The sequence below is a fragment of the Panthera uncia genome, chromosome B4, assembly GCF_023721935.1.
Source record: "Panthera uncia isolate 11264 chromosome B4, Puncia_PCG_1.0, whole genome shotgun sequence".
NCBI lineage: Eukaryota > Metazoa > Chordata > Mammalia > Carnivora > Felidae > Panthera > Panthera uncia.
In genome coordinates, this window is record NC_064809.1 from 96,746,440 (window position 1) to 96,755,634 (window position 9,195).

Here is a 9,195-nt window from a genome sequence, read left to right on the forward strand (position 1 = left end):
GTTTTGAGGGCTAATGAGTGAAATAGTAGAAACATTCAGAACTACTCAGCTTGGAGTTGAAGTGAGGAGTGGCAGAAAGATAGGTTGGGGCCAAATCAGGGAATACCTTGAATGTCATGCTAAAAACTTCAAAATTTATCCTGAGGATGGTGGAAAGCCATTAAAAAATTATAAGCAGGGGAGGGATGTGGTCTGATTTCATTTTAGATAGATGAAAAAATTGAAAGGTCAAATCTAGGAATAAGAAGACAAGTTAGAAGGTTATCTTACCATTCTAGGCAAGAACATTCCCAGTCCAGATAAAGGGCTATAGCAATAGAGATGAAGGTAGAGGGAAGAGAGCTGAGAAATATTTAGGAAGTAAAATCATCAGGGTTTGGAGACTAATAATATGTAGTCAAGAACGTAAGGGTAAAAAGAAGTCTCAAGTGACTCCAAGGCTTTTGGCTTCAGTAGGGGACAGTGGTGCTGTTTATTTTATTTTATTTTATTTTATTTTATTTTATAAGTTTTTATTTTAATTCTAGCTAGTTAACATACAGTGCTATATTAGTTTCAGGTATACAATATAGTAATTCAACACGTCCATACATCACCCTCTGATCATCACAACAAGTGGACTCCTTAATCCCCATCATCTATTTAACCCATCCCCCAACTCCCCTCTCCTCTGGTAACAGTTTGTTCTCTATAGTTAAGAGTCTGTTTCTTTTTTTAAATTTTTTTTTTAACGTTTATTTATTTTTGAGACAGGGAGAGACAGCATGAACGGGGGAGGGGCAGAGAGAGAGGGAGACACAGAATCAGAAACAGGCTCCAGGCTCCAAGCTGTCAGCACAGAGCTTGATGCAGGGCTCGAACTCACGGACTGCGAGATCATGACCTGAGCTGAAGTCGGATGCTTAACCGACTGAGCCACCCAGGCGCCCCAAGAGTCTGTTTCTTGGTTTGCCTCTCTCTCTCTCTCTCTCTCTCTCTCTCTCTCTATTTTTTTCCTTTTGCCTGTTGGTTTTGTTTGTTAAATTCCACATATGAGTGAAATCATATGGCATTTACCATTCTCTGACTTACTTAGCAATATACACTCTAGCTCCATCCATGTCATTGCAAATAGCAAGATTTCATTTTTTTGATCACTGAGTGATATTCCATTATATCTATATCTATATCTATATCTATATCTATATATCTATATCTTTGGGATAGTGGTGCTATTAACTGAGATTAGAAGACAGAAGGAGAGAAGATGTGTGGAAACTAATGAGCTTTAAGTGGCTAGGGGAATCCAGATGTACAACCTTAATGCCCAGGAGAGAAGGAAGGGCTCGAGACTGAGATTTCTGCATCATTAATATATAGATATGATCAATACCACAGAGAAGCCAAATATATCTGAGGACAGGATGCAGAGTAGAAGTAACCTGGGATCCAAATTCTGGACAGCACCAGTGTTTGAGAACAAATGGATGATGAGATAAAAGGGAAGTATCAGGAGGAAAGTCCTAAAAGTCAAAACACAGAATTTCCATAAGAAAATGTGTGTATGTCTTATGTTTCTAATACAGGTCCCATTTTGATACTTCTGAGATACATCAATTCACTGTCTTCACTCTTAATAAGAACTGATGGGTAGCTGGGACTCTGTAGAAATAGGCATTGGCCGCAAACAAAACTTTGAAATTCTTAAGCACAGATAGTTCTAGAAAAGAATAAGAATTTCATCATGCATCTCATTTTCCTACCAGCCAGCAGGGTGCCACCATTATTGTTAATAGCTATTGTTAATAGAAGAGTTAAAAAGCTCTCTTGAAGAGAAACACATCCCTTTACCCAGAAAGTAAGTAACTAAAAATCCCTACTATTACACAAATTGAAAACCAGGAGGCAAATTTTAATTAAAAATATTTATAGCAAGCGGAATACCAGCTGCTAGTTTCTCTCACCACTCATGAATGTGTTTTGCAGCTGGCCATAATTCTCTCTTATTTCAATCAGCTTAACCAATAATAACAGCTGTTCATTAGGCAAGGTCCATTTTATTAGCACCCGTGTGATATGCAGTGACTGGTAAAGAAGTCTTTAATAGGAATGATTTTTAAGAGAACCACCCTTTGATTTGATGGATCATTGTTTGAAGAAGTTTTGTTTCTTTAAGTAAGAAAAAAACTCCTATGACCTTAAAAGCATCTCCATGTTCTGTAAGGCTAAAATGTTTCTATGCATTTCCTGACCTATCCATTTAAAACTATAAGAGCATCTTAGACCACATTAAACATAACGGCGGGGGGGGTGCTGGGAGACGCTAATGAGTGTATATAAGGATAAATTTGATGCAATATATATAGTGTTTCTTAAGTGACGATGTCCTTAGAAATATTAGCAATCTCCTTCATCAGTGCAAAACATCTGAGTCCAGGGCCTAATCACAGCTGTTTGTTTGTTTGTTTGTTTGATTTTGTTTATTAAGTTGCCAGAGTTTCTGTGTCTATCTACTAAGACATTCTGTTCTACTTAGTGGAAAGCAGAAAAGTCAGACAATTCAATGAAATGAACTGAGGTTGCTTAAACCATCAACACATATTACGATAAGGAGTTTAGTGAATTTATGACCCACATTAAGAGAAGAAAGTGATGGGACACCTGGGTGACTCAGTGGATTAAGCATCCCTCTTGGTTTTGGCTCAGGTCATGATCTCACGATTTGTTCATGAGATCGAGCCCTGAGTAGGGCTCTGCACTGGAGCCTGCTTGGGATTCTCTCACTGACTCTCTCTCTCTCTTAATAAATAAATATTTTTTAAAAAAGAGAGAATAAAGTGGTGATTCGTTTGAAGAGAACTCATGGAAGAGCCCGTGGCTCAGAGGTGGCTGGGTGAAGGTGACATTGCTCTCCTATATACTCACGGGGAGTAAAACAGATCTGATTGTATGACTTACTAACAGAAGGAATAAGTGTTTTCTTCAAGAAAAATATATCAAATAAGTAAAAATATGTGAAATCTGAGCAGATTCTAACAGAGTTCATGGTCCTGCTATCAGGAAGACAGCAGAATTGAAGCTTCATTCTCATAAACAGATCAAAGGTACTCATAAATGGGACAGCTCATGTTTTTGTTTCCCCTTATTAGAAACTATTATTTATGGAATTCAACTACATACCAGAGGTCAACTTAATCCCTTGTTGTATTCCCCAAATGTCTTACAAATTAAACTTACTTTTTTTACTTGAAACATGTATTGAATTATAGAAAAGAGTGACAGAAAAATAAATAAAACCTTTTTTTTCTTACATGTTCCTTTTAGGCAAAAAAGAAAGCAGTAAGTGATATTTTAAGATTTTAAGATAGTTTTCTTTTCCTTCATAATATTTAAGCATGATGCATTTTTTCTTTCTTTTTTTTTTTTTTTTTTTTTTTTTTGAGAGAGAGACACACACAAAGAGAGAGACAGGGTATATGAAAGCTCAGGAGAGGAGCAGAGGGAGAGAGAGAGAATCTTAAGCAAGCTCAGCGTGGAATCCAATGCGGACTCAAGTCCATGACCCTAGGATTATAACCTGAGCCAAAACCAAGAGTCAGATGCTCAACTGACTGAGCCACCAAGGTGCCCCAAGTATGACGCTTCTTATGAATGAGCAATCCTTTTTGAACAAAATGAAATGGATTCTGAAATTGTCTGTGAGAACTAAAGAGAGCAGGAGACTGGAAACCAAACAACCGGAGTCTGAACCACAGGTTTCTAATGGACGCTCTTACCCCGGCACAGAGACCCAGCTCAAGCTTTGGGGGGGTCTGTTGCAAAAGTCTGATTACATTTGCAGCCAAGGTCTTTCTGTGTATCAGTCTTTATTTGATGGGAGAGAAAAGAGATTTGCTTCATTTTCTATTTACAAGTAAAATGAAGGGGCTCTAGATGACTTTAAAGGGCTCTTCCTGTTCTAATTTTCTTCAAAAATGTTAAGCGCCTCCATTTGAGTTGCTGTACTAAATTTACATAGGCAGGCATAGAAATAGTCAGTAAGCCAAATTTACTTCTAAATGGGCCAGAAACTTCATTTTAAAATAGGGAATTGGCAGGAAATAGGAATGAAGCCAAAGCAATTTAGAAAGGAGAAGAGCATTTGATTTTTTTAAAGAGGCAAATGGAAAAACAAAATTAAGGAGAATAAGACAGAGGGAGAACTTTTAATAGTGGGACTCTTTTATTATTTCATTTAGGTGCTTACACTTACTGACTGGTCTGAAGCAATTTGACTTCGTTTATTTTTAGTGCAAAGCAAAACATACAAATACGGGGCTTTGAGAGAACAAATTAACAAGCAGAAATGATAATAACAGAACTCCATTCTGTTAAGTTTCACTGGACATCCCCATTGAGAGTACTTACTGGCTTCTGTGTAATCCTCATGTTTATAAAAGGACAAGCTCATGATTTTCTGATCAGATCAAGACAGAATAATTAAAGCATGCAAAGTGCAAGTGGTTATCCCTGCTCTAATTCTGTAAACACCAGGGGGATTATCAATTAAAGATGCCCTCTCCATCTGCTATGAAAACATTTACATGTTGTAAGCCTGCTGAATTTTTATTATTCCAAATTCCCTGTTTCCTAACAATCTCTTCTACAAACTGTTTTTCAATCTTGGATAAACTTTTATGAATGTGATACATGTCTTGGTTCATGAAGTTATAAGCAGACCACAGTCTTTGGAGCAAAATGGGACGTAGTTGAACCATAGGCTATACATCTCCTGTTATCATATCAGAGTTGTATGATCTTAAAGATCAGTGTTTTTCCCTGTCTTTTTACATTTTTTAAAGCCAACTTGTATCTGCATGACTTTGTGTCTACTTTAGTTCTTTACATTTATCCTTTAATTGCATTGTTTTTGAATATGCAAGCTAGACTCCAAAAAAGGTACTAACTCATAGCACTTCTCTAAGAATTATTTTAGCCTTAGTAGAGAGAAAGAGGAGGGAAAAAAGAAATAAGAGGCCAGTTAGAAAGGAAATTTCTAATTATTTTCTTGTTTTCCTTTCTTCTAGCTCTTCCTTCTGGCTCTCTTTGGATTGGAGGTGAGGGGATGGGATGAAAGGGGAATGAATTCCATGCAGCCTAAACTGAATAGAACCTGAGGGGCCTGAACAGTAACTCAACTAGGAAGGAAGAGACTAGATGTAATTAAATATAAGTTGATGAACATTAATGAGCTCTCCCAATTCTATCCTAGAACTCCATAATTTATCATGAGGAATTGAGTAGAAAAAAATCTGGAATTTAAAATTTCCTGTTTACTAAAGATATATTCTTTTTTTTTTTTCATTTAAGTGAAAATTGCTCAAGTTCAAAAGTTCAATTGCTCAAGTTCAAAGGCTCAATTGCAAAAAGTTTCTGAGTAAATTAAAAATATGTCCAGGGGTGCCTGGGTGGCTCAGTTGGTTAAGGGTTTGACTGAGATAAGGTCATGATCTCACGGTTCATGGGTTTGAGCTCTGCATCAGGCTCTGTGCTGACAGCTCAGAGCCTGAGCCTGTTTCAGATTCTGTGACTCCCTCACTCTCTGCCCCTCCCCCACTCGCCCTCTGACTCTCTCTCTCTCTCAAAAATAAATAAAACATTAAAAAAATTAAAAATATACATATGTCCAGAGGCACCTGCGTGGCTCAGTCAGTTGAGTGTCCAAATGATTCTTGATTTAGGCTCAGGTCATGATCTCATACTTCATGGCATCTAACCCAGCTTTGGGCTCAATTCTGAGCATGGAGACTGCTTAGGATTCTCTCTCTCTCTCTCTCTCTCTCTCTCTCTCTCTCTCCCCTTCCCCTGCTCACACACACTCTCTTAAAAAAAAAAAAAAAAGGCCAATTGTTTATAAAAAGAGCCAATTGTGTAGATATAAAATTACCATTGACATCAATCTTGGTCTTAGATTGGCTTTCACGTAACTCATTCTTTCTAAAATTTTGTTTAAGTAAAAACTAAATACCCCTTACTCATTAGTAAGAAAAATATCGTGCTTCATGTACTTTCATCAAGTATTTAGGGACTTTCTGTTATTTTTATCTAGTAAACAGCCAGAGGTTTGTTGTTTTATATTAAATAAAAGCCATTATTTCCGGAACACTGGACTCTCAGCCTGAAATTTGTCTTTCAACTCTAAAAAAGGTAAGGGAAGAAAAAAAAATAGCTGGGGGGAAAAACAAAAACAAAAACAAACGAACACCACTTTAGACACCAGTAAAGATTTAACGTGCATTGTTTGCCTAGCACAGTATTAGGTACTGTGTGATAAGGAGGGAGTTACTGAAAAGTGAGACTATCAAGTTCACCCTCTAGGTGGGAAGTTAAATATATTCTTATCAATTGGATGAAAAACCAGTGCACTAATGAGAGGTGTTGTAAATAAGAAGCTGGGGGATTCAAAGGTCAGGGACTCAATAGTGAACCCTGATGGTATAAAGAAGACCACCAAGAAGGCTTGAGAAAAGGAAGAATGATTCTCACTGAGATGATTATCATTATCTTCCCATGTGGAAGAGTAGATAGGATGACACACTGGGTAAGGAAAAGAGGAAATCAAAAACATGGCTGCATCAAAGAATAATATGGACTGGCCTTGACCAGAGTGGAGCGCCTGGGCTGGTTCACCAGAGCAGACAAAAGCAGAGTGAAGACGGATTTTGGAGGACTTTGGAGGTCAGGTAAAGGAGTTCAAACAGAACAGAATCTAAAATCTGTTTTTTGTTTTTTAAATATTTATTTATTTTTGAGAGAGAGAGAGAGTGGACATTTGTACGCGAGTGGGGGAGGGAAACAGAATCTGAAGCAGGTTCTTTGCTGACAGCAGTGAGCTGGACACGGGGCTCGAACCCATGAATCATGAGATCATGACCTGAGCTGAAGTCAGACGCTCAACCGACTCAGCCATCCAGGCACCCCTAAAATTTATTTTTGTAAATAGTGGGCAATTTCTGAGGAGAAAAAAAAGCAACCTGGAGATATCAGATTATTGAATGAAAGTACAAATATTTTTATTTGGAAAAAACTAAGGAGGCTAGTTATTCCAAAGACATTTGGTCTTCTGGATTTCTTCACTTGCATATACTGAGACTCCTTAATAATCAGCTGATCTGGGCGCCTGGGTGGCTCAGTCGGTTGAGCATCCGACTTCAGCTCAGGTCACGATCTCATGGTTTGTGAGATCAAGCCCCGCGTCAGGCTCTGGGCTGATGGCTCAGAGCCCGGAGCCTGCTTCCGATTCTGTGTCTCCCTCTCTCTCTGCCCCTCCCCCATTCATGCTCTGTCTCTGTCTCAAAAAAATAAACATTAAAAAAAAAAAAATTAAAAAAAAAAATCAGCTGATCTGGATTTACTTAATTAATAAACGTAAATTAGATACCATAGTAAATTAGTAGGTGTTGAAAAATCTACTGTATGCCAGACTCCCTTAAATCATCCTCACAACACCTCATGGTATGTTAATATACCTGTTATGTTAACTTTACAGATGGTTAAATGCTGTTGGCCCAATGTCACAGCCTGTAAATGATGAGCAGAACTTGAACTCATGTCTTCCAAATGTAAATCTCATTCTCTTTCCTCTATTTCACTCCATTCTCAGTCTGTGCCAGGGACTGGGCTGAATACTTCTCTTAAAAACAAAGCAGCAGTGATGCACCATATCTACTAATATTTTTATTTAAAAACCTATCTCCACATAATTGGAGACAACACTAATAATTCTAGGATTTTTCATAACTCACCCAAATCCAGAACTGGCAAACTTTCAGATACTTAAAAAACAACCAGTAAGAAATCAAATGTTTAATCAATGAATGCCTATTTAAAAATTTATTAACTGGCATGTTTACAGAAATTACATTTTCACTAAAAGTGGAAGTTTTATTGTTTGACCCATTTTTTTACTTCATGAAAAGAATCAGACTAGAATATGTAGCACGTTTGCCTCATGCTTTGAGAGGTGGGCCCTACAAAGCATAATGTTTATCAGAATTAGTTTTTATAACTCCTCACATAAAATTAATCCAAGTTTTCTGTGTGTAGAACTAATCAAAATAAAGTAATGCCTGCAATATATTTCATTCTTTCAACAACATTTACAAAATACCTAATATGTGAAAGACACATGTGGTGCTGGGCTCTGGAGGAAAAAAAAAAAACAGATTTTAAGAATTTGGGGGTGGTTTCACAGACAGCAACCAAAAATGTCGAAACCTGAAATTCATCTGGGCCTCAATAACTAAATAAATGAAACAGATTTTATATAATACAATAGGAAGTGGTTCAATTTAGGTTATATGAACGTAAATACCCCCTCCGTTGAAAACAACTAAATTTCAAAGTAACCATTGAAATCAGTGACTAATTCTTTTTTGTTTAAAATGGGCTGCATAGTTGCATGGTCAAAGTCAGTTATGTGCTGGTAAGTGTTTTATGACTGGCAGTGTGGAAAAAAAGTCATGAAGTATAGTATTTGCCTATTTCTGTAGGGTAATGGCCTACCAAAGTCATTAGAGGGTTGTCCATTTTCAAGCCACTTGGCCCTTTTCAAGCCAATAGAACGACATCATTGAACACAAGTAGGGAAGAGATGAATGGTAGCTCACCATGATGTATCACTTTTGCCATAGAGATAAAATAGACATAAATGGGAGCATCCAGGTGGGTCAGCTGGTTAATTGTCTGACTCTTGATTTCAGCTCAGGTCACGGTCTCTCAGCTCCTGAGTTCGGGCCCCGCATCCAACTCCGTGTTTACAGTGTGGAGCCTGTTTGGGATTCTCTCTCTCTTTCTCTCTCTCTCTCTCTTTCTGCCCCTCCTCCACTCTCTCTCTTCTCTCAAAATAAATACATAAACTTTAAAAAAAAAAGACATAAATGACCCCCAGAAGACAGATAACAGTCAAATGCAGTAAAATAATTAGTAAGTGATGAGTTTTGAGTATTCATCAACTTTTTTTTAAATATAAAATTTTGATCCTATGTTTCTTTTCACCCATCGTTTAACATTGGCAGCATTTAATAACCGGATCTCAAAAGTCCCAAAAATGTGACAGTCGGGGGGCACCTGGGTGGCTCAGTCAGTTGGGCGTCCGACTTCGGCTCAGGTCATGATCTCGCGGTCCGTGAGTTTGAGGCCCGCGTCAGGCTCTGTGCTGACAGCTCAGAGCCTGGA